Here is a 27924-nt window from a genome sequence, read left to right as displayed (position 1 = left end):
CCAGAAATTGAGGCTCAGATCTATGTTATATCCCGGGCAAAAAGAGATCCAACGACGCCATGGCTGCAAAAACCACCAGAAAATCTGGGTTATGCCCCGCCAAGATACGAGACGGATAATCTCAATGTCCAATTAATAAGCTCATAAGGGAATGAAAGGTTGATAAAATCATCATTGCCTCTTTCAAACCGTCAATTATGCTGGCATAACTTGTCTCTCAACCAAACGAACCAATAACAACTTGCTTGGATGGTTGTTACCAATTGTATTTTATTGTATTATTACTTTAGATAGGCCAAATACACAGATATGGCAAATTGAGGCTCAGATTTGTGTCATGGTAAGGCAAAAGAGAAGCCAACCACGCCATGGCTGCAACACACGATTGCATGGGTGAGATATGGGTCTCCATCACAGGCCATACCGGGTTGGCACGCCAAGATACGGGTTGGGAAATCTCCATGCCTGAATTAGTTAGCCCAGAAATAGAGAAAAAAATCATCACTGCCTCTTTTAATCATATTCATAGCCATGACGGAGACACACTGAATATCTGAAGGTCGTGTAACTGTTGTAGTATAGTTGTATACTGCATTGAGTATACATCAAAGGTGCAAACGTGCTACGAAACCCAGAAACTCAAATGCACTCTCTCTCTTTCTTTTTTAAGGGCTGTTGGTTTGTTAAAAATGGAGAATCATAGGCAAAGCAGAGAGAAGGGAAACCGCCCATGAAAGATATCCCATACTCTCTATGCTGCCTCATTCTCGCCATTTCTGGGCTAACCCAACAAACAATAATTTGCTGGACTTTTGAAGGGTCTTCTCACCCAATTCTTTCTATTGAGGCTCAGATCTGTGACAAATCAGCTAAAAGGAGAAAAAGCAACTGCCATGGCTGCAGATAATCATATTTAACGAGCTAAATTAATAATGCGTGTCCTTGACCTAATACAAATTTAAATGTACCATTTTTCCAGTAAACAATCATCTTTTTTTTCTCTTTGCTAAGGGCTGTTGGTTTGTTTAAAAAATGGTGAATCACAGGCAAAGCATAGAGCAGGGCAACCACCCTTGATAGAAATCCCATTACTCTCTCTGCTACCTCATTCTGAGCTAATCTAACAAAAAGGGATTCACCAGTAATTGCTCGCAAAAAGGAAATAGGGCTTCTCTTTCTGAAAGGTCCTCTTGAGGCTGCAGACCTCGGTTGCAGATTCCTTACCAGATTGCCCCGCCAAGATACAGGTAGCTCTAATGCCCGACCCAACTCCAGACAACTTCATTTGTCATCATCACAGACTTATCCAGTAATTAAAAGCTAGCAAAGGTGAAGAGGAAGGTGTCAACAAGTGAAGAAGCAGAAGGTGTTTCAACAACAACATATGGAAGGTAAGATCAGTTACCTGTAGGGGTAAAGAGGCTGTTTCCTGTAGATCACCATTGAGTCCGGAACCTAAATGACCTGAAAAAAGCCCAGAAACTGTAGTGTACAGTTTACGGGCAACATCTTGGCCTCTTTTCTCTTTGCTAAGGGCTGTTTGTTTTGTTAAAGAATGGAAGAATCATAGGCAAAGCAGAGAGAAGGGCAACCACCTTTGATAGAAATCCCATTACTCCCTCTGCTGCCTCATTCTTGGCAAATCTAACAAAAAGGGATTCACCATGGCTCAAGGGTCTTTCTCTTAAGGCTCAGATTTGTGGATAAAATCAGGTAAAAAGGAGACAAAGCAACCGCCATGGCTGCAGACCTTCAGTTGCAAAACAATTCGAATGCCTTATCAGGTCACCTGCCAAGATACGAACAGCTCCAATACCCAATCCAACTCCAGACAACTTCATTTGTCATCATCACAGCCTCATTGATGAAGAGGAAGAGGTGAAAAATTAGTAGTAGTAGTATTCTTAAAAGCACGTCAAATAAGCCAATCCAAACACGCTCATAGTTTTAAGGGGCATCAAATGTGATTAGACCATATTCAAGTATGGTGGTTTTAGTGCAGGTGAAAGAACAGAGAGAGGGAAACCACCATTAAAGACTCCCCAATGCTTCTCTGTTGCCTCATTCTTTTCGCTTAGAGTTCATAGAAATCCAACAACAACAACATACCCAGTGTATTCCCATAAAGTGGGGTCTGGGGAGGGTAAAGTGTATGCAGTCCATACCACTACCCCACCACTACCCCAGATGACTTAGAGAGGTTGTTTCCGATAGACCCCCGGCTTAGGATAGATAATAGTATAACAAACAAAAAAACATAAAAAGCACACAAAAAATGGTATAACACAATGCTAGATAATAAAGGAAACAAGACACCCACAAGGTAATATTATAAACTAATCTATTCAAACATCAATGAAACACCTCGAACAAGAAACTTCAGACAAGTTCATAGAAATCCAACATTTCATTAAAATGCCTCATTCTACTTGCCAAAAAAATACGATGGTGATACATTATGAGTGAAAAGCATTGAAACTGCAGATCAGAAGGGCGTTGGTTCAATATCTCCCATATTAATCATGGAAAAGATATTGCCCCTTATGCATATAAAGGGGTAAATTTACCCTTTCCCCTGTTTTCTTGAGCAAATTGAGGCTCAGATTTATGTTATGATAAGGCAAAAGAGAAGCCAACCACGCCATTGCTGCAATACACGATTGCATGTGTGAGAATGCTCCTCAATCACTGGCCATACAGGGTTGCCAAACCAAAATACGGGTTGGTTATCTCCATGCCCAAATCAGTTGGCCCAGAAATAGAGAAAAAACCATCATTACTGCCACTTTAATAATTTTCAAAGCCATGATGGAGACACAGATCGGAAATTAGAAGGTCATGTAGTTGTCGTTGTGTGTATTGCGTTTTGAGCATACATTTGAGGGTGCAAAAATGCAAAGAAAACCAGAAACTCAAATGTACTGTGTCTCTTCTTTTAAAGGGCTGTTGGTTTATAGAAGATAGAGAATCACAGGCAAAGCAGAGAGAAGGGCAATCACCTTTGAAAGAAATCCCATACCCTCTCTGCTGCCTCATTCTTGCCATTTCTGGGCTAATCTAACAAAAGGAAACTTACAAAACTTGGGGGTTCATTTGGCCATAAAATTCCAAAAAAAAACTGTGTTTACATTTATCAAGAATTTTCAAAAATTCCAAAAAACAACAAAAAGTTGTTTTCAATTTTTTCACTCCAAATTACACAAAAAAATTCCAAAACAACTCCAATTTATTATGTGGCCAAACACAACTCCAACATCAGAATATCATTTTCCACTTTTAAAACAAAAACAATTTTTTATCTATTTTCACAAAGAAATATGGCCAACTGCCTATGAAGGTTCTTCCCACCCAATTCTTTGGTCTTGAGGCTCAGATCCGTGAGAGAAAATCAGGCAAAAGGAGACAAACAAACCACCACGGCTGCAGACCTCGGTTGCAAAACGAGATGCCTTACCGGATTCCCCCGCCAAGATACGGGAAGCTCCAATACCCGACCAACTCTAGAACTTCATTTGTCATCATCACAGCCTCATCATGTAATTAAAAGCTAGCAATGGTGAAGAAGCAGAAGCAGTTTACAAAAACATACCCCGTGTAATCCCACAAGTGGGGTCCTGGGAGGTAGAGTTTATAGAGTACGCAGACAGAGGTAGAGTTTATACTTGATATAGTGTACGCAGACCTTAACCCAACCTCATAGAGATAGAGAGGCTGTCACCGAAAGAAGCAGAGCAGTTTAAGGGGCAGTACATGCACACAGACCTAACCCGGTCATCTGTGGGGACCAGAAAGGTTGTTTCCAATAGACCTTGACTCAAGAAAATCAGAGTCCAAAACCTAAATGACGGAAAACAAAACCCCAGAAACTGCAGAGTACTCCATCTTTGTCCCTTTCTCTTTTTTAAAGGTTGTTGGTTTGTTAAGAATTGGTGAATCATAAGCAAAGCACAGAGAAGGGAAACCACCCTTGATGGGATCCCATTACTCCCTCTACTGCCTCATTCTGAGCTACAACAACAACATACCCAGTGAAATCCAACAAGTGAGGCCTAGGGAGGGTAAAGCGTACGCAGATCTTACCAATACCTCGGGGAGGTAGAGAGGCTGTTCCCGAAAGACCCTCTTTCCCTCTGAGCTAATCTTACAAAAAGGGATTTGCCAGTAATTACATGCAAGAAGGAAATGGTGCTTTTTGCTGAAGGGTCTTCTTTTGAGGCTCAGATTGTAAGATAAATCAGGCAAAAGGAGACCAAGCAACCGCCATGGCTGCAGACCTTCAGTTGCAAAACAAAGGAGATGCTTTACTGGGTTGCCCCACCAAGATACGGGCAGCTCCAAATGCCCCAACCCAACTCTAAACTTCATTAGTCATCATCACAGCCTCATCCGAGGGTCAAGTTAAGAAATGGCCCTAAAATGGGCTGGTCCTGATATTTTGTGCTCCATAAGAAAAGTACTACCAAAATGGTCTCCATAGGGGATGGTCTTGATTCAAGACCGGACACTTTAGGGTACAACACTTCATGACCAGACACTTTGGGAACACTAGGCGTAATTTCCTGCTAACCCGGTAACTAAAAGAGATGAAATCAGGGCAAATGAGACAAAGCAACCACCATGGCTGAAGAACTCGGTTGCTCTACGAATAGTACTTTCCGGGTGGCCCCGCCAAGATACGGGCCTTGCTCCCCTTTACCCCATGAACTCAAGACACTTTAATCATCACAGCCTCTCATCCATACAGCAACAACAATGACAACAACATCAACCATGTCAAAACCCTTTGCAAGGCTGGTCATAGATGATGATAATAAGGTGGAAAAAAAAGAAGTAGCAACAAAAGGGTCAAATCTTAAACCCTAAACCCTTATTCCTTACATTATTTATATATATACACACACACATACAGAAGAGAGATGTATGTGTATAACTATACATAAAGCAGAAATTTCCGTTTTTAAGGCTCAGATATATATAATGAGGGCAAAGGAGATAGTGCATCCACCATGGCTGCAGACCTCGGTTTCTCTACAAAATAGGCCTTCCGAGTCGCCCCGTCAAGATAGGGACCCAGCTCCCATACCCCATGAACTCTAGATAGCTTAATCATCACAGCCTCTCATCCTGTAATTAAAAGCTACCAATGGTGAAGCAGATGCATTTCAGACCTTACCTGGTCCTTTGTGGGAGCTAGAGAGGTTGTTTCCGATAGACCTCGGCTCAAGAAAACCAGAGTCCAGAACCTAAATGACTGAAAAAGAAAAACCCAGAAACTGTAGTGTACAGTTTAAGGGCTAACTTTTTCTCTTTCCCCTTTCTAAGAGCTGTTGGTTTGTTTAAAAAATGGAAGAATCATAGGCAAAGCATTGAGAAGGGCAACCACCCCTGATAGAAAACCCATTACACTGCTGCCTCATTTTGGACAGATCTCACAACAAAGGATTCACCATGGTTCAAGGGTCTTTCTCTTGAGGCTCAGATCTGTGATAAAATCAGGGCAAAAGAGACAAGCAACCGCCATGGCTTCAGACCTTCGGTTGCAAAACAAAGGAGATGCCTTACCAAGTCGCCCCGCCAAGATACGGGCAGCTCCAAATGCCCGATCAAACTCAAGAAAAGTTCATTAGTCATCATCAAAGCCTCACCCGGTAGTTAAAAGCTAGATAGGAGGAGGAGTTTAAGGGACAATATATGTACCTTAGACCATTTTCAATTATGGTGGTTTTAATGCAGTGACTTTGGGTGAAAAATCGAGAAAGGAAATCATCGGCGAAAGAAAAGAGAGAGGGCAACCACCATTAAAGACTCCCCAATGCCTCTCCGCCGCCTCATTCTTTCCGTCTAGAGTTGCAGAAAAACTCCCTTTTCCTAGGTTATTTTATAAAGAGTTAATGGTAAAAAACACATCTAAACTATCACATTTTTGCGACTTTCATACCTTAACTATTTATTATACCATTTACGTACCTAAAGTACCACTTTCTTTGTAATAAAATACACCTCGATGCTGACTTGGCCTCATTCTTGAGCTGTTAGTTACCAAAACATGGAAATACATTGCGAGTGAAAATCATTGTAATTGCTAGTCACAAGGGCGTCGGTTCAATATCTCCCACATTAATCATGGGAAAGATATCGCCCCTTATGCAAAGTAAAGAAGTAAATTTGATCTCTTTCCCTATTTTCTTTAGCAAATTGAGGCTCAGATTTATGTTATGATAAGGCAAAAGAAAAGCCAACCGTGCTATCGCTGCAACACACGATTGCATGTGTGAGATATGAGTCTATTGCACAGGCCATACCGAGTTTCCATGCCAAGATACGGGTTAGGTAATCTCCATGTCCGAATTAGTTAGCCCAGAAAAGGGCGTTAGTTTGATATCTCCCACATTATAACTGCAGATCAAGAGGGTGCTGGTTCGATATCTCCCAGATTAATGGAAAAGACATTGCCCCTTATCCATAGTAAAGGGGTAAATTTGACTCTTTTCCCTATTTTCTTAAGCAAATTGATTAGGCAAAAGAGAAGCCAACCACGCCATGGCTGCAACACACGATTGCATGTGTGAGATGTGCGTCTCAATCACAGGCCATACCGGGTCGCCACACCATAATATGGGTAGGTGATCTCCATGAGTTAGCCAGAAATAGGGAAAAATCATCCTCACTGCCTCTTTAATAATTTCAAAGCCATGACGGAGACACAGACTGAAGGTCGTGTAGTTGCTGCGAAAATGCTAAACAAAGGAAATGCCTTACCTGGTCGCATTGCCAAGATGCAGGCAGCCCCAAACGGCCAAACCAACTCAAGACAATTAATCATCACAGCCTCATTCGGCTGTTAAAATCTAGCAACTGGATTTTTAAGGGTCCATTCTCATATCATCCATAAATGAGGATACAATGTTGTTGTGCTCCGGGTTGGGTCTAACATAATAGCTTAAAATGACATCCGTTGTCCCTATGCTGAATTCAGATTTGCAGGAAAAAAAAACTGACCAATTCTGTAATTGTCAAGTGTCCCTATGCATCCGCTATGGCTGCAGACCTCGGTTGCACTACTAATAGTGCCTTCCAGGTTGCCTACGGGACGGCTCCCTTACTTAGACACCATAATCATCATAGCCTATCATCTGTAACAGCAACAGTAAGATCTCTGTATATATGTAAAGAGATGTATATGTATACCCTTTGTGTGGGTGCCCATTTTTAGAAAAAATCTCATAAACATACACCTTAACTTACCATATTTACACAAATCCCCACCCAAAGCAATTAAAAAAATCCCAACTAGTTATGTATTTTCATTGAATGTATCGGGAGCTAATTGGGATTTGCAAAATGTCGAGATTTTCTGTAATTAAGCTCCAAACTGTCGGAATTTATGTTGTTTGCCCTATTTTTTAAGGCTCAGATCAATATAATCAGGGCAAAGGAGACAATGATCCGCCATGGTTGCAGACCTCGGTTGCACTAGTAATAGTGCCTTCCGGGTCGCACCGCCAAGGTACGAGACAACTCCCTTACTTAGACACCATAATCATCATAGCCTAACATCTGTAACAGCAACATTAAGATCTCTGTATATATGTAAATAGATGTATATGCATACCCTTTCTGTTGGTGCCCATTTTTAGAAAAAATAACATACACCTTAACTTACCATATTTACACAAATCCCCACCCTTAAAAAGCAATTACAAAATCCCAACTAATTATGTATTTTCGTTGAATGTATCGGGAGCTAATTATGTATCTCAACAGACCCAAAATCGGGATTTTCAGTAATTATGCAAAATGTCGGGATTTTCTATAATTAAGCTCCAAACTATCGGGATTTATGTTGTTTGCCATGTTTTTTAAGGCTCAGATCAATATAATCAGGGCAAAGGAGACAATGATCTGCCATGGCTGCAGACCTAGGTTGCACTTCCGGGTCGCCCCGCCAAGATACAGACCCAGCTCCCATGCCCATGAACTCTAGACACGTTAAATCATCACAGCCTCTCATCCATATCATCATCAACAACAACAACAATATCAACTACGGTAAAAGCCCCTTTTCAAGGATTCCAACGCCGAAAAAAGTAGTAGCAACAAAAGGGTCAAATGATTTTAAACTCTAAACCCTTCATTCCTGTATAGCAAAACACAACTCCAAAAATTCCAAATAGAGTGAAATTTTTTTGGTTTTCATGGCCAAACACCTACTTAATCATCAATGTCTCTCATCCATATCATAGTCAACAACCAGTGGGGGAGCCACCCCTTCGACGGAAAATTATACTATTTTTACATGGTTAAAATATTTTTTATGCATATATAGTAGATGTTGAACCCCCTTCTACTAGTTCGTATATATACTTCTAAACCCCCTCGATGAAAATCCTGGCTCCGCCACTGTCAACAACAACAATTATTTTTTTTTGACAATGAACAACAACAACAATATCAACCACAGCAAAGACCCTCTTCAGGGATCTCAATGTCTGCCATATATGATGATGAAGAGAAATGTATATACATAGAGAGATGTATGGAGAGATGCATGTGTATATGTATACCCTTTTTGGGGTACTTTTTAAGGCTCAGATCAGTATAACTAGGGCAAAGTAAACAATGCATCCGCCATGGCTGCAGACACTGGTTGCACTACAAACAATACCTTCCTGGTCGCCCCGCCAAGCTACGGGCACAGCTCCCTTGACCCATGAACTCTAGAGACCTTAAATCATCACAGCCTATCATTCGCAACATCAACAATAAAATTAGTAATAACAATTATATCAACCACGGCAAAATTCCTTTTCAAGGATTCGTAGATGATGAAGAAACCCTGAACCCTTCATTCCTGTATGTATACGCGCGTGCGCACACACACACACACACACACACACAAAGTGAGAGAGAGAGAGAGAGATGTATCTCTATCATACTGCAGAAACTTTTTGATTTTCAGGCTCAGATTTACATAATGCGGGCAAAGAAAACAATGCATCCGCCACCTTGTTCCCTTGCCCCATGAACTCTAGACACCTTAATCATCACAGCCTCTCATCCATAACAACAACAATAATAACAACAACAACAATATCAACCATGGCAAATACCCTTTTCAGGATTCATTTCGGCCATATATGTGGTGGGGGTGGAGGAGATGAAGATGACAACGATCATAACTCTGAAGAAGAAGTAAAAGGGTATGATCTTAAACCCTAAACCCCTCTTCCTCTATTATATATAAAGAGAGATGCATGATGAATGAGAATACGTATATATACTGCAGAAACTTCTGATTTTAAGGCTCAGATCAGCACAATCAGAGCAAAGGAGACAATGCATCCGCCATGGCTGCAGACATCGGTCGCATTACCAATAGTACCTTCCGGGTCGCCCCGCCAAGATACGGACCCAGCTCCCTTGCCCAATGAACTCTAGACACAAGTAGTAGTAGTAACAACAACAACAATAATAATATCAACCATGGCAAAAACCCTTTTCAAGGATTTACCACCGGCCATAGATGATGATGATTAAGAGGAAAAAGAACTAGCAAAAGGATCAAATCTTAAATCCTATATCCTTCTTCCCATATATATATATATATATAGAGAGAGAGAGAGAGAGAGAGAGATAGGTAGATAAGTGTATGCATACATACTGCAGAAACTTCCGATTTTTAAGGTTCAGGTTTACATAATGAGAGCAAAGGAGACAACACATCTGCCATGGCTACAGACCTCGGTTGCTCTATAAAATAGATCTACCGGGTTGCATCGCCAAGACACGGACACAGCTCCCTTACCCCATGAATTCTAGACAGCTTAATCATCACCGCCTCTCAGCCATAGCATCATCAACAACAACAACAACAATATCAACCACGGCAAAAACCCCATTTCAGGATTCAACGCCGGCCATAAATTGTCGAATTGTTTGCAAACTTGTGCTTCACAGTGTAAGAATACTTTTTAAGCTTGCTTTCTACAATATACAGCAAAGTAGAAGCTTGATTTGACATTCCATTCTAAAGAGCTTAAGAAAAGGTTCACATCACTCTAGTTGTTTATCGAATTGCTCGCAAACTTGAGCTTCACAGTGTAAGAATACTTTTTAAGCTTGGCCACTTCTCTTCGACAGTATAAGTTTACCATAAACAAGCATATCCACAATTGACGTTCTTGAAGGCAAGCCATGGACTAAAATGCAGGTCACTACCTTAAAGCAATCACGCGGGGAAGATGAGTTACTTTCTATCAGCATTTTAATTCATTGCTTAACTTCAAGAATTTCAAATTGTTGAACACTGTCAAGAACCGTGAACTTCTCTTCGATAAGAGCGCCAGTTGAGCTAAAGTTGCACTGGTGAAAAACACCTGAATCAGTAAACATTAGCCAGAGAGGAACAACTTCAAGAATATATCTTTCCCAAAGGTCAAATTTACATTGCTAAGGCAAGAATAACTTATTCTATCCATAGATCAAGAAACTTATCATGACAACCCAAACACAACAATATATACATAAAGAGAGAGGTGAGTAGAACACCACCATGGCTGCAAACCATGATAGCATACAAGTATTAGGAATTAGGATCAACCGTATAAATCATTAATATAGATATCACTCCATTTAAATCTGTTCCAGTCTAATACCTATAATCTATTGCTTATAATACATCCTTGGTAAATGGTTCCACATGCACCACCAAGATACAGGTCCCGATGGATTGACCGAAACACATAAACTCAAGAACTTTATCATCACATCCTACACATAGGCATCAATAATACTGCTCTTATAATTGTGATTTTGAAAGGGAAAGCATTATGACAAAATAGTAAAGCATTTAAAGAATGGTTGCAATGATAGTAGCAGATCATTGAGAATCATTGGCATTCAGATGGGGGGCTAACCAATTTTAGAAACTGTCCATCACAATGCTGCCATATTCTAATTTGTTTTACTTATTTTCACTCTGATAGACTATTCTTCGTAGAGTACATAAGTATGCTCAGATAAATCAGAAGATCAGGTAAAGGAAACGGACACTGCCATGGCTGCAAACCAGAATAATAACATACTACAATCCAATACTGGTTACTCCACTGGCAACACTTTTTAGTTTGCCCTTCCAAGACGTGGCTTCCCTTGACCAAAACCCAATTAACTCAATAAGCAATATCATCACAGCCTACATACAAGCACCAGCAATGATGCTTACAATCAAGTATCCGATGATTCACTTTCAGAAAACAGTGGTGCCTTAAATTTTTTCGAACTTCGAACTCACTCAACGATTTGATGATCACACGAGAGTTCTTTAGAAGAACAAATAGATGTTTTTCAACTCAAAATCATGCCTTCACCTAGAAAAGGTTCAGGTATTTATAGCCATAAAGTGTCCCTTCGAAAAAGAAGCAATGGTTCATGAAAAGAGAGAACATTTTGGAACAGTCATGTCACCTGCATCCGGTCTGCGCTAGACCTGCAGCCGCAGATGACGTTTGACACTTTCCAGTGAGGTCTATGCTTGACTTGCGCCCGCAGGTCGCTAGGTGCACGCGCAGGTCGCGTTTCTACCCCAACCAGTACGTCTTGTACCTCGAAGGGTTGCATCCCATTGGGGTGTGTTGCGACTGCGTTCGCACTGCGTCCAAAGTGCGTCTGGAAATGGAGAAAAATATTTCTATTGGATTTGTGGATTAAAATTTCACTTATTTTTAACTTTCGAATAAATTTTGTCCAAAAAATTAATCTCTCGATCCAAATCCAAATCCGAAGTCGAAGCCGAGAGAGTGACGGCGGCGTCATGAGGCATCTCTTGTTCTTGCCTCACTATCCACATGAAGTCTGTTAAAATTTGTTTGTCTAGTTTTTACTTGCCACGGACTTTAAAAAGATAAATCTTGGTCATAAACAAAATATGTAGAATCTAACAAAATGTGATTTAATCTTGTGGTCAAACATAAACATGTCATGTGAAAAGGTCGATTTAAGGAGTTGCCAGAAAAGGAAAGTGATGTTCTTATAAACAATCAGGGCTTCATTAAGGCTCAGATTACTATAAACAGGGCAAAGGGAAGAATGCATCTGCCATGGCTACAGACCTCGGTTGCACTATGAACAGTGCCTTCCGGGTCGTCCCGCCAAGATACCGACCCAGATCCCTTAACCCATGAACTGTAGAGACACCTCAATCATCCCAGCCTCTCAGCCATAACATGAGCAGCAACAATAATAATAATAATAATAATAATAATAATAATAATAACAATTAAAAACAATATCAACCATGGCAAAACCCCTTTTCAGGATTCATTTCTGGCCATATATTGTGGTGGGGTGGGGGTGGGGGTGGGGGAGATGCAAATGAAGACAACGATGATGATGAAGCAGCAAAAGGGTAAGATCGTAAATCCTAAACCCCTCTTCCTGTATTGTATATATATAGAAAGGTGTATGCGTATATATGTATAACCTTTTTGTGGTATTTTATAATGCTCAGATCAGTATAATCAGGGCAAAGGAGACAACACATCCGCCATGGCTGCATACATCGGTTGCACTACAAATAGTACCTTCCGAGTCGCCCCGCCAAGCTACGGGCCCAGCTCCCCTACTTAGACACCTTAATCATCATAGCCTATCATCTGTAATAGCAACAGTAAGAGCAACAGCAGCAGCAACAACAATAATAGTAATAATAATATCAACAAAGGCCATAAACCCATTTCAAGGATTCAATACCGGCCATAGATGATGATGATCATGAAGAAGAAAAAGAAAGAAGTAGCAACAAAAAGGGTCAAATCTTAAACCCCTGAACCCTTCTTCCCACATGCATATATATACAGAGAGAGAGAGCAAGAGATATGTATACATACTGCAGAAACTTCTGATTTTAAGGCTCAGATCAGTATAATCAAGGCAAAGAAGACAACACATACACCATGGCTGCAGACTTAAGTTGCACTACCAATAGTACCTTCCAGGTCGCCCCGCCAAGATACAACCCAGCTCCGATTGCCCAATGACTTCTAGACACCTTAATCATCACAGCCTCTTATCCATAAAAACAACAACAATATTACAACACCATAGCCAGTAAAATCCCACAAGACTTGAGGTCTGGGGAGGGTAGAGTGTATGCAGAACTTACCACTACCTCATGGAGGTAGAGAGGTTTCCAAAAGACCCTAGGCTCAAGTGAAGCAACAACAACAATATTAATTAAAAAAAAATTAAACCACGGCAAAACCCCATTCCAGGATTCAATGCCTGACATAAAATTGTGGAGAAGATGAAGATGACCACTGTTAGGATTTGCCTTGAATTTCTACTTTACCTGATTTTCTACCATAATTAGAATTACTTTTCTTGGTGGAAAAAGGCTTCCTTGTTTGGAAGGATCTCTTTTCTATTAGGTTTACTCTTTTTTTAGAGGGACGGTTTGTAGTTCTATAAATAGAAGATCTCTCTTCTCAAGCCAACAATATATCATCCACAATGTAGTCATTTAAGAGTCTTGTTTAGGGGGAGATTTTCTCTCAAATAGTCTTTATGTTTTTTGAATTAGATTTTAATATGTAGGCTGGCGAAACCATATCAATAATAGTATGTTTTTAGTTTAGTTTTTCTTTGTCATCTGATTTATCATCTCTTAGTATATGCAACTTTAAGCTTCCGCATGACGCCCTCTGGATTTCGAACCCAACAACGACGATGAAGAAGAAACAAAAAGGGTCAGAGCTTAAACCCTAAACCCTTCTTCCTCCAAAACCTTTTCGCTATAAGGCTTAGATCAGAATAATCAGGGTAAAGAGACGACTCATCCACCATGGTTGCAGACCTCAGATGCACTAGAAATAGGCCTTCTGGGTCACTCCTCCAAGATACGGAACCAGCTCCCCTTTGCCCCATGAACTCTAGGCACCTAAATCATCACAGCCTCTCATATATAACAGCAGCAGCAACAACAATATCAATCACAGCAAAATCCCTTTTCGAGGATTTCAACACCGGCAATAGATGATGATAAGGAAAAAGCAGAAAAAGAAGAAGAAACAGAAGTAGCAAAAGAGTCAAATCTTAAACCCTTCTTCCCATGTACATATACATATACAGAGGGAGAGATTATGTATGTGTATATACATACTGCAGAAACTTCCAATTTTAAGGCTCAACAACAACATACCCGGTGAATTCCCACAACTAGAGTTCAATTTTAAGGCTCAGATTAGAATATCAGAGCAAAGAAGACAACACATCCGCCATGGCTGCAGACCTCAGTTGCACAACGAACAGTACTTTCCGGGGCGCCCCGCCAAGATACGGACCCAGCTCCCCTTTGCCCCATGAACTCTAGACACCTTAATCATCACAGCCTTTCATACTTGAGCGCAACAACATCAACAACGGCAAAACCCTTCCCAGAGTTCATCACCAGCCATAAGATCTTCCTGTATATAAGTAGAGAGATGCATGTGTATATGCATACCCTTTAAGGGTGCATTTGTTTTTTTTAAGATTAAGACGTCTAAATCTGAATGAATATTTGAATGATTAAGATGTTTCTAGATCTGAATACTGAATGATTAAGACTGTTTGTTTTTTAACCTCCGAATGTATGTAATATATTTATTCGTAATAAATATGTAATTCAAATTTTAAACATAATAAAATAGTATATTATATGAAAAAAATATTAGATAAAACTTAAACATCAAAATTATTATTTGAGTAATAATTAAAATATTTAAAGATAATTAAAATATTTAAAGAGAGTTTTGAGAGAATAAATTACGTTTTAAAAAGAGTCTGAATATTATTTGAGTGATAATTAAAATATTTAAAGAGAGTTTTGAGGGAATAAATTATGTTTTAAAAAGTGTCTGAACATCTTTCAGGCTCTTTCATATCTGACTGATTCAGAGGCTTTCAGATACATTAAGAGGCAGTTTATAAAAAAAAAACAAATGCACTTAATAGACTAAAATCTGAACCATTCAGATTCAGATCTCCATTAAGTGCAAACAAATGAGGCCTAAGGGTATTTTTTTAAGGCTCAGATCAGTACAGTCAGAGCAGCAAAGGATACAACACATCCGTCATGGCTGCAGACTTGATTGCACTACCAATAGTACCTTCCGGGTCGTCCCGCCAAGATACTGACCCATCTTCCTTACTCTATGAACTCTAGACAGCTTAATCATCGCAGCCTCTCACCTGTGACAATACAACAACAACAGTGAAAACCCTTTTGCAGGATTCAGAGATGAGAAGAAGAAGAAGAACAGCAAAGGGTCAAATCTTAAAGCCTTAACCCTTCATTCCTGTGTGGTGTGTGTGTATAGAGAGAGATGTATCTGTATCTGTATAGATAATGCAGAAACATCCTATTTTGAGGCTCAGATCAGTATAACGAGGGCAAAGGGAACAATGCATCCGCCATGGCTTCAGGCCTCGTTGCACTACAAACTGTACCTTCCAGGTCACCCCGCCAAGATATGAACCCAGCTCCCTTGCCCCCATGAACTCTAGACAACTAACACCAACAAAAACAAAAACGCCAATAACAATAACAATAATACTAATAATAATTATAATACTCCCTCCGTTTCAAAATAGTTGGCCCTTGTTGACCTGGCACTCCCTAAGAAAATTTTTATTAGGGGTTTATTTTACCAAATTAGCCTTATTAATTATGCTTTGAAAATAAAAATTTGAGTATATTCCAAAAGGCACAACTAAATTGAAATAAATAATTTTAGAAAGAAGGTCAACTATTTTGAAACGGAGGGAGTAATAACACAACAATTTCAATATCAGCAAAAACTCTTTTTAAGGATGACAACAACAATGAAGAAACAGCAAAAGGCTCAGATCAGTATAATCAGGATAAAGGAAACAATGCATCCGCCATGGCTGCAGACCTTAGTTGCACTACCAATCAGGTCACCCCGCCAAGATACAGGCCCAGCTCCCTCGCCCCACATCCTCTAGACACCTTAATCATCACAGCCTCTTATCCATAAAAACAACTAAAACAATAATACAACAACATGCCCAATAAAATCCCACAAATGAGGTCTGGGGAGGGAGAGTGCACGCAGAACTCACCACTACCTCGTGGAGAGAGGCTGCTTCAGAAAGACCCTTGGCTCAAGTGCAGCAACAACAACAACAATTTCAACCACGGCAAAACCCCATTTCAAGATTCATAGTCTGACATAAATTTGAGGAAGAGATGAAGATGATGACAATGATGAAGAAGAAACAAAAAGGGTCAGAGCTTAAATCCTGAACCTTTCTTCCTCCAAAATCTTTCCACTATAAGGCTCAGATTAGTATAATCAGGGCAAAAGAGACAACTCATCCACCATGGCTGCAGACCTCAGTTACACTACAAATAGGCCTTCCAGGTTTCCCCGCCAAGATACGGGTCCAGCTCCCTTACCCCATGAATTCTAGACACCTTAATCATCACAGCCTCTCATCCATAAGAGCAACAACAACAGCCCTTCTCAGATATCATCACAAGCCATAAGATCTCTGTATATATGTAAAGAGATATATGTATACCCTTTCTTTGAGTATTTTTTAGAAAAAATAACATAAACATACACCTTACAGGTCACCCGTAAAAGAAGACAAAGAGAAATGTATATACGTAGAGAGAGGTATAGAGAGATGTATGTGTATACGTATACCCTTTTGGGGATACTTTTTAAGGCTCAGATCCGGATAATCAGGGCAAAGTAAACAATGCATCTGCTATGGCTGCAAACATCGGTTGCACTACAAACAGTACCTTCCGGGTCGCCCCGCCAAGCTAAGGGCACAGCTCCCTTGCCCCATGAACTCTAGACACCTTAAATCATCACAGCCTATCCTTCGTAACATCAACAATAATAGTAATAATAATAATAATATCGACCACGGCAAAATTCCTTTTCAAGGATTCATAGATGATGATGATGAAGAGGAAAAAGAAGAAGTGACAACAAGAGGGTCAAATCTTAAACCCTGGGCCCTTTATTCCTGTATGTGTATATATATACACACACACACACACATATAGAGAGAGAGATGTATCTGTATACATACTGCAGAAACTTCCGATTTTCAGGTTCAGATTTACATAATGAGAGCAAAGAAAACAATGCATCCGCCATGGCTGCAGACTTCAGTTGCACAACAAACAGTACCTTTCGGGTCGCACCACCAAGATACGGGCCTTGCTCCCTTGCCCCATGAACTCTAGACACCTTAATCATCACAGCCTCTTATCCATACAAACAACAAACAATAATACAACAACAACATACCCATTAAAATCACACAAGTAAGGTAACTTACCACTACCTCGTGAACGTAGAGAGGCTGTTCCAAAAAGTAATAACAACAACAATAATGACAACAATTTCAACCACAGCAAAAACCCCATCTCAGGATTCATCAATGGACATAAATTGTGAAGATGAAGATGATGACGACGACGATAACGACAAAGAAGAATCAAAAGGGCCATTCCTTTATGTGTATATATACAGATGTATGTGCATACACCCTTTTTTGCGGTAATTTTTCAAGTCTTAGATCAGTATAATCAACGCAAAGGAGACAATACATCCGCCATGGCTGCAGACCTCACTTGTACAACATATATAGTACCTTCCGGGTCGCCTTGCCAAGATACGGACCCAGCTTCCTAGCCTATCATTCATAACAACAACAACTTCAACCACAACAAAAACCCTTTTCAGGATTCATTGCCGGCCAGAGACGATGAAGATGACAACAACGATGATAACAAAGAAGCAGCAAGAAAGGGCCAAATGTTAAACCCAAAACCTTTCTTCCCATATATATATACATATATATACACGGACCCAGCTTCCTAGCCTATCATTCATAACAACAACAATTTCAACCACAACAAAAACCCTTTTCAGGATTCATTGCTGGCCAGAGACGATGAAGATGATGACAACTATGATAACGAAGAAGCAGCAAGAAAAGGGTCAAATGTTAAACCCAAAACCCTTCTTCCCATAATATATATATATATATATAGAGAGAGAGAGAGAGAGATGTAGGTATATATGTATAAATACTGCAGAAACTTCCTTATAAGGCTCAGATCATTATTATAACCACAGCAAAGGAGACATCGCATCCATTGTGGCAGCAGACCTCAGTTGCACAAAAAATATAGTACCTTCCGGGTCGCCCCGCCACGCTATGGGCCTTGCTCCTTTGCCCCATGAACTCTAGACACCTTAACCATCACAGCCTCTCATCCATAACAGCAACAATAACAGCAGCCAAAACCCTTTTCAAGGATTCATATATGATGATGAGGAGGAGGAGGAAAAAGCAGCAGCAGCAAAAGGGTCAAATCTTTAACCCTAAACCTTTCTTACCAATATATATATACACACACACACATAGAGAGAGAGAGATGGTATGTGTATCTGTATACATACTGCAGTAACTTCCGATTATAAGGATCAGATCCGTATAATCAGGGCAAAGTAAACAATGCATCCGCCATGGCTGCAGACCTCAATTGCACTACAAATATAGTGTCTTCTGGGTCGCCCCGCCAAGATACAGACCCAGCTCCTTTACCCCATGAATTCTAGACACCTCAATCATCGCAGCCTATCATCCATAAAATCAACAACAATATCATCATCAACATCATCATCAACAACAGCAAAAACCCATATCACGGATTTCGACGCGGAAAAAGAAGAAGAAGAAGAAGTAGCAACAAAAGGGTCAAAATCTTATGCCCTTCATTCCTTTATGTATGTTATATATATGTATGTATGTATGTGTCTGTATACATACTGCAAAATCGTTTCAATTTTCATCAAAAGTTTCAATGCAACAGCTTTACCAAACGACCCTTAAGAAAAATGGTGGTTTATTGTTTCACCCTTTTTTTAGCTGGAAAATGGAAATCAACGGCGAAACAGAGAGAGGACAACCACCATTAAAAGACTCCCCAATATCTCTCTGTTTGCCTCATTTCAAGGATTCATATATATATATATATATATATATAGAGAGAGAGAGAGAGAGAGAGAGATGTATGTGTAAGTGTATGTGTATACATACTGCAGTTAACTTCCCGATTATAAGGCTCAGATCAGTATAATCAGAGCAAAGGAGACAATGCATCCGCCATGGCTGCATACCTCGGTTGCACTACAAACAGTACCTTCCAGGTCGCCCCGCCAAGATACGAACCCAGCTCCCTTGCCCCATGAACTCTAGACAGCTTAATCATCACAGCCTCTCATCCATAACACCAAACACATCAACACCACCAATAATAATAACAACAACAACAATTTCAATGCCAGCAAAACTCTTTCGAAGGATGATGATGACAATGAAGAAACAGCAAAAGGTTTAGGGTTTGGCCTCAGCTGCAGACCTCAGCTGCACTAAAGACCAGCTCAGACCTCATCTGCCAAGGCTGCAGACCTCAGCTGCTCTACAAACAGTACCTTCCCGGTCCCCCCACCAAGATACAGAGCCAGCTCCCCTTTGCCCCATGAACTCTAGACACCTTATAGCCTGTTTGGTCAAACTTATAAAATCAGCTTATTTTTAGAAGTGCTTATTTCAATTTTCAAAAGTGTTGTTCTAAAAAAGCAGTTTTGGTGACAAGCAATTTGTATTTGGCTAATAAATTTAAAAAGCAATTTTTGAGCAACAATTAGTGGTTGGCCAAACTTTTTAAAAGTACTTTTTAAGTTTTCTCAAAAGTGCTTTTAGGGAAAAGCTACTTTTTTAGCTTATGAAAAAACTGTTTTTTTCAAACTCCCCAAAAGCACTTATTTTCTTTCAAAAGCTTGGCCAAACACCTCATTTTTTTAAAAAATAAGAGCACTTTTTAGAAAAAATAAGCACTTTTGAAGAAAAATAAGCTTGGCCAAACAGGCTATTAATCATCACAGCCTCTCATCCATAACGACGACAGCAACATACCCAATGAAATCCCACAAGTGGTGTATGGGAAGGGAAGGGAGTACGCAGACCTCACCACTACCTCGTGGAGGGAGAGAGGCTGTTTCTAAAACACTCGGCTCAGGTGCAACAAATCCACATAAAAGAAGAAGAAAACAATGTATAATATATATAGATATGTATGTGTATATGTATCATACTGCAGAAACTTCTGATTACAAGGCTCAGATTTAGATAATCAGAGCAAATGAGACAATGCAAACGGCCTGGCTACAGATCTCGGTTGCACTACTAATCGCACCTTCCGGGTCGCCCCCACCAAGATACGGACCCAGCTCCCTTACCCCGTGAGCTTTAAGACACGTCAATCATCACAGCCTCTCGTCCGTAATACCAACAACAACAAACAACACCAATAATAACAATAACAACAACTTCCATGCCAGCAAAAACCCTTTTCAAGGATGACGACGACAATGAAGAAACAGTAAAGGGGTAAATCGGTATAATCAGGACAAAGGAAACAATGCATCCGCCATGGCTGCGGACCTCTTGTATTACAAATAGTACCTTCCAGGTCGCCCACGAAGATACGGAAGCAGCTCCCTTACCCCATGAATTCTAGATACCTTAAATCATCACAGCCTCTCATCCGTAACAGCAACAACAACAATATCAACAACATCAACGAGAATTCAACGCCGAGCATATATGAGGAGGAGGAGGAGGAACAGCGGAAAGGTCAAACCTTAGGCCCTAAACCCTTCAATCCAGTATGCATGTTAATTAATATATATATATATACACACACACAAACATATAGATCTGTATACATACTGCAGAAACTTCCAATTTTAAGGTTCAGATTTATATAATCAGAGCAAAGGATACGATGCATCTTCCATGGCTGCATCATTCCGGGTCGCCCCGCCAAGATACGGACCCAGCTTCCTTACCCCATGAACTCTAGACAGCTTAATCATCCAAGCTATCATTCGTAACAGCAACAACATCAACATCAACAACCACAATATCAACCACGGCAAAAACCCTTCTACAAGGATTTCAACATCGACCATAGATGAGGAGGAGGAAGAAAAAGTAACAGCAAAAGGGTTTAATCTTAAACCTTTCATTTATGTGTATATATAAAAAAGATTGATGGAAGATGAATGTGAGTATGTACACATACTGCAGAAACTTCCTATTTAAGGCTCAGATATTATAAGCAGAGCAAAAAGGAAGAAACACATCCGCCATGGCTGCAGACCTTACTGGGTCGCCCTGACAAGAATACGGAGTAAGCTCCAAATACCCGACCCAACTCTAGACGGACTTCATTAGTCATCATCACAGCCTCAAAGATAAAAAGGAAGAGGTGAAGAAGCAGTAATATATATATATATATATATATATAAATATAATCAGGCAAAGGAGATAATGCATCAAACATGTCTGCAGAACCTCAGTTGCTCTACAAATAAGGCCTTCCGGCCGCCCCGCCAAGCTACGGGCATAGCTCCGTTACTCCCTGAATTCTAGACACCTCAATCATCACAGCCTCACATTGTAACACCACCAACAGCAGCAGCAGCAGCAGCAGCAGCAATATCAACGACAGAGGAAACCCCATTTCAAGGATTTCAACGCAAGTCATATATGATGATGATGAGTAAAGAGAAGAAGTAACAACAGGGTCAAATCTTAAACCCTAAACCCTTCATTTCTTTATGTGTGTGTGTGTGTATAAAAGGGCAACCCGGTGCACTAAAGCTACCTACCGCTAAGCGCGGTGTCCGGGGAAGGGCCACCATAAGGGTGTATTGTACGCAACCTTACCTTGCATTTCTGCCAGAGGCTGTTTCCAAGGCTTGAACCCGTGACCTCCTGGTCACATGGCAACAACTTTACCAGTTACTCCAAGGCTCCCCTTTTGTATATATATATATACACACACACACACACATACAGATTATTGTGTGTGTATTTATACAAACTGCAGAAACTTATTCAATTTTCATCGAAAGTTTCAATGCAACAGCTTAACCAAAAAGACCCTTAAGGCTCAGATCAGTATAATCAGGGCAAAGGAGACAATGCATCCGCCATGGCGGCTGACCTCAGCTGCACTACAGCTCAATCAGCTCACAGTACCTTCCGGATCGCCCCACCAAGATACGGACCCAGCTCCCTTGCCCCTATGAACTCTAGACAGCTTAAATCATCACAGCCTCTAATTTATAACAGCAACAACAACAGCAACAGCGAAAACCCATTTCAAGGATTTCAATGCTGATCATGGATGATGATGATGATGAAGAAGTTTCGGTATGCATGTTGCAGAAAGTTCCAATTTTAAGGCTCAGATCAGTATAATCAAAGCAAAGGAGACAATGCATCCACCATGGCTGCACTACAAATAGGGTCTTCCAGGTTGCCCCGCCAAGATGCGGGTCCAGCTCCCTTACCCTATGAACTCGAGACACCATAATCATCACAGCCTCTCATCCATAAAAGCAACAACAACGGCAAAACCCTTATCAGTATATGTCTAGAGAGATATATGTGTGTATGTCTACCCTTTTTTGGGCATTCTTTAAGGCTCAGATAAGGAGACAATGCATCCGCCATGGCTGCAGACATCAGCTGCACTACAGCTCAATCAGCTCATAGTACCTTACAGGTCGCCCCGCCAAGATACGGACCCAGCTCCCTTTCCCTTGTGAACTCTAGACAGCTTAAATCATCACAGCCTCTAATCCGTAACAGCAACAACAATATCAACAACAACAGTGAAAACCCATTTCAAGGATTTCAACGCTGACCATGGATGATGATGATGAAGAAGTTTCTATATACATACTGCAGAAAGTTCCGATTTTAAGGCTCAGATTTACAAAATGAGGGCAAAGGAGACAATGCAACCGCCATGGCTGCAAACCTCAGTTGCACTACAAACATAGTACCTTCCAGGTTGCCCCGCCGAGATACGGGCACAGCTCCCTTACCCCATGAACTCCATATATCATCACAGCCTATCATCCGTAAAAGCAACAACAATATCATCATCATCATCAACAACAACAACAACAACAAAAACCCATGTCATGAATTTCAATGCCAGAAAAAGGAGAAGAAGAAGAAGCAACAACAAAATGGTCAAATCTTAAAACCTTACCCCTTCATTCTTTTATTGTGTGTGTATGTATACATACTGCAAAAACTTCCGATTCAATGCAACAGCTTAACCAAACGACCCTTAAGATAAAATGGTGGTTTATTTTTCACTTTATTTTTTCACCCGAAAATGGAAATCAACGGTTAAACAGAGAGAGGGCAACCACCATTAGAAGACACCCCAATACCTCTCTGTTTGCCTCATTTTCAAAAATTCATAGATTATATATATATAAATATATATATATAGAGAGAGAGAGAAAGAGAGAGAGATGTATATGTATACACACTGCAGAAACTACTGATTTTAAGGCTCAGAACAGAATAATCAGAGCAAAGGAGGCAATGCATCCGCCATGGCTGCACTTCAAATAGGCTTTCCAGGTTGCCCCGCCGAGATACGGATCCAGCTCCCTTGCCCCATGAACCCTAGAGACCTTAAATATCACAGCCTCTAATCCTTAAGGGGTCGTTTGGTTGGGAACAAGTTATTGGAGATTAGTTATCACACCATGTATATGGGATAACTTATTCCATCACTATGCATAAATGGTGGATTAAATAATCCCAGGACTAAATCATGCATTTTATCCCAGGACTATCATGCCTTATACCTTATGCCTCATACCTCATGCCAAACGACTCCTAAGAGCAACAACAACAACATCAACAACGGCAAAACCCTTCTCAGAATATATCACCAGTCATAAGATTTTCCTGTATATATGTATAGAGATATGTATGTGTATATGTATACCCTTTTTTGGGGCATTTTTAAGGCTCAGATCAGTATAATCAGGGCAAGGGAAACAACACATCCGCCATGGCTGCAGACCTCAGCTGCACTACAGCTCAATCAGCTCACAGTACCTTTTGAGTCGCCCCGCCAAGCTACGGGCACATCTCCACTTTGCCTCATCAACTCTAAGACAACTTAATCATCACAGCCTATCACCCGTAACAATAATAACAACAACAACCGCCAAAACCCTTTGAAGGATTCATATATGACGATAATGAAGAGGAAAAAGAAGAAGTAGCAACAAAAGGATCAAATCTTAAACCTTAAACTCTTCATTTCTCTCTCTCTCTGTATATATATATAGATAAAGACAGATGGATGATGAATGCATGTATAAACACTGCATAAACTTCTGATTTTAAGGCTCAGACATTATAATCAAGGCAAAAGAAAACAGCACATCCGCCATGGCTGCAGACCACAGTTGCACTACAAAATAGGCCTTCCGGGTCGCCCCGCCAAGCCACGGGCACAGCTTCGTTACCCCATGAACTCTAGACAGCTTAATCATCACAGCCTCACATTAACTCCACCACCACGTCCGCCACCACCAACAACAACAACAACAATATCAATGACAGCGAAAAACGCATTTCAAGGATTTCAATGCCGGCCATATATGATGATGACAAAGAGGAAAAAGAAGAAGTATGTATACATACTGCAAAAACTTCCGATTTTCATCGAAAGTTTCAATACACTTGTGTTACCAAACAGACCCTTAAGGCTCAGATCAGTATAATATGGGCAAAGAAGACAACACATCCCTCATGGCTGCAGACCTCAGTTGCTCTACAAACAGTGCCTTCTGGGTCGCCCTGCCAAGTTATGGGTCCAGCTCCGTTACCCCATGAACTCTAGACAGCTTAAATCATCACAGCCTCTCATCCATAAACGTAACAAACAAACAACAACAAGAAGATACCCAGTGTATTCCCACAAAGTGGGGTCTGGGGAGGGTAAAGTGTACGCAGTCCATATCACTACCTCAGATGAAGTATAGAGGCTATTTCCAATAGACCCCGGCACAGGACAAATAACTCTTGTCCTCGTCCATAACAGCAGCAAACAAAACAACAACTATATCAACCACGTCAAAAAAAAACTTTTTCAAGGATTCATGCATGTATGTGTACCTGTATACATACTGCATGCCCTATTTTCAGCTCAAATATACAAAATGAGGACAAAGGAGACAATGCATCCACCATGGCTGCAGACCTCAGCTGCACTACAGCTCAATCAAGTATAATCAGAAACTTCTGATTTTAAGGCTCAGATCAGTATAATCATACATCAAACATTGCTGCAGAACCTCGGTTGCTCTACAAATAAGGCCTTCCCGGTCGCCCCGCCAAGCTACGGGCATAGCTCCGTTACCCCATGAACTCTAGACACCACAATCATCACAGCCTCACATTGTAACACCACCACCACCACCACCAACAACAACAACAACAACAACAACAACAACATCAACGACAGCGAAACCCCATTTCAAGGATTTCAATGCAAGCCATATATGATGATGATGAGTAAAGAGAAGAAGCAACAACTAAAGGATCAAATCTTAAGCCCTAAACCCTTAATTTCTTTATATATATAGATAGATAGATAGATAGATAGATAGATAGATAGAGAGAGAGAGAGAGAGAGAGAGAGAGAGAGAGAGAGATTATTGTGTATGTATACAAACTGCAGAAACTTTTTCTAATTTCATCGAAAGTTTCAATGCAACAGCGTAACCAAACAGACACTTAAGGCTCAGATCAGTATAATCAGGACAAAGGAGACAATGCATCCGCCATGGCTGCTGACCTCAGCTGCACTACAGCTCATATTACCTTCCAGGTCGCCCCACCAAGATACGGACCCAACTCCCTTACCCCCACGAACTCTAGACAGCTTAATCATCACAGTGTATCATTTATAATAGCAACAACATCAACAACAACGACAATATCAGCTTGGTATGTGTGTATGTATGCATACTGCAGAAACTTTTCGATTTTCAGCGAAATTTTCAATGCAACAGCTTAACCAAACAGACCCTTCAGATAAAATCAGGCAAAAAGGAGACAAAGCAACCGCCATGGCTGCAGACCTTCAGTTGCAAGACAATGGAAGCTACCATACCGGGTCGCCCCGCCAAGATACGGGTCAGCTCCAAATACCCGACCCGACCCGAACTCTAGACAGCTTAATCATCACAGCCTATCATTCGTAACAGCAACAACAACAACAATATCAGCTTAATGTGTGTGTATGTATACATACTGCAGAAACTTTTTCGATTTTCATCGAAATTTATCATGCAACAGCTTCAACCAAACAGAGCCTTAAGATAAAATCAGGCAAACAAGGAGACAAAGCAAACCGCCATGGCTGCAGGTCTTTCCGGGTCGCCCCGCCAAGATACGGGTTAAGCTCCAAATACCCGACCCAACCCGAACTCTAGACTGCTTAATCATCACAGCCTATATCATTCGTAAAAGCAACAACAATATCAGCTTTGAGTGTGTATATATATGTGTGTGTATGTATACATACTGCAGAAACTTTTCGATTTTCATCGAAATTTTTCATGCAACAGCTTAACCAGACCCTTAAGATAAAATCAGGCAAAGCAACCCGCCATGGCTGCAGACCTTGCCGGGTCGACCCGCCAAGATACGGGTTAAGCTCCAAATACCCGACCCGAACTCTAATAGTGTGTGCCTATGACTCTCCGTTTTCAATGCAACATCTTAACCAAACAGACCCTTAAGATAAAATTGTGGATTATATTTTTGGCGGGAAAATGGAAATCATTGGCGAAAACATAGAGGGCAACCACCATTAAAAGACTCCCCATTACCTCTGTTTCGCTCAATTTTTATTTTTCGTCTTAAGTTGAAGAAAAATGAAAATTGTTAAGGGGATTTTATACTATTTTTTTTTGTTTTTTCATTCCCAATTAATGTGAATTCAGCCCACTTAGCTATTCCTCCCAACAGAATTTTCTTCATAGCTAGGATCGAATCATCAATCTTTGGTTAGCAGGATTTTATACTATAGTTTCATTGATACATTTTTTAAAATATGTTTTAAGAAAATGATCCTTTTTATTTTAGTAACCCTTTCATTCCAATTTTTCAAATTAATATTTAAGATCATGTCCATGAGATTGAATGATATTTTAGTATATTTGATATAATTTTAATTTAAAATTATTAAAATTTAAAAATATTTTTTATTTTCTTAAACTTTTATGTCAAATCAAAATAGGTTATTATTTTTAAAACGGGGGAATATTTTTTATAAAATGTTTTTGATAACTGTAGTGGTCAAACTAACTTGCGTGCACCTCGATTAAATTCATGGTTTTATTTTAGTTCATGGTTTTATTTTAGTAGTAGGTTCAGTTTTGTTATTTAAGTTTGTTGTAATTGAATAGTATTCCCTCTATTTAAAAAAGAATGATATGTTTTGACTTAACACGAAATTTAAGAAAAAAAATATATAATCTTGTAATAAAGTTATGTCAAATCTATTAAAAATGTATTTTAATATCGTAGATCTTAAACATGCCGCATAAAACGTTTGAATTAAAATATTGTAAAAAAAAAAAATCAATCTTTTTTAAATGAACTAAAAAAGAAAACAATGTCTTTTTTTCAAAACGAATATAATATTACTTAACATCAATTTATCTTTGTAACCCCGTGCAAATTTTGAAAAGATGGGTGTGTAAGTAGCCACAAGTGGAATTTAAAAAGGGTGGTGTGTAATCAACGTTCCTCCTATCTTGCCAAAGGTTATTCTCGATAGACACTAATGATATTTATGATACAGATAAATCGAGCCTCTTGTATATTCATTGTTTCACTTCGCTTCAGTATTAATGTTTTCAGGAGCGGATCTGTAGCCAAATTCTGAATGCTCCAACACCCATTCAACTCGACGCAGATTAGATA

The 27924-nt window shown here is 40.1% G+C and overlaps 1 long non-coding RNA gene across 1 annotated transcript; it reads right to left on the bottom strand.

Annotated features, from left to right (window-relative positions):
* Window positions 1-159: 159 nt before the first annotated feature.
* LOC124899997 lies at window positions 160-27303 on the bottom strand. The gene is made up of 2 exons (XR_007057545.1): window positions 16123-27303; window positions 160-15228 (listed from the first exon to the last, which is right to left on the bottom strand). It is a non-coding gene; the product is annotated as an uncharacterized LOC124899997 (long non-coding RNA).
* Window positions 27304-27924: the final 621 nt, after the last annotated feature.

Source organism: Capsicum annuum, chromosome 7, assembly GCF_002878395.1.
Source record: "Capsicum annuum cultivar UCD-10X-F1 chromosome 7, UCD10Xv1.1, whole genome shotgun sequence".
In the NCBI taxonomy this organism is placed as follows: Eukaryota; Viridiplantae; Streptophyta; class Magnoliopsida; order Solanales; family Solanaceae; genus Capsicum; species Capsicum annuum.
The sequence above is the reverse complement of the archived record's forward strand: the minus strand, read 5'-3'. Positions and strand labels throughout refer to the sequence as shown.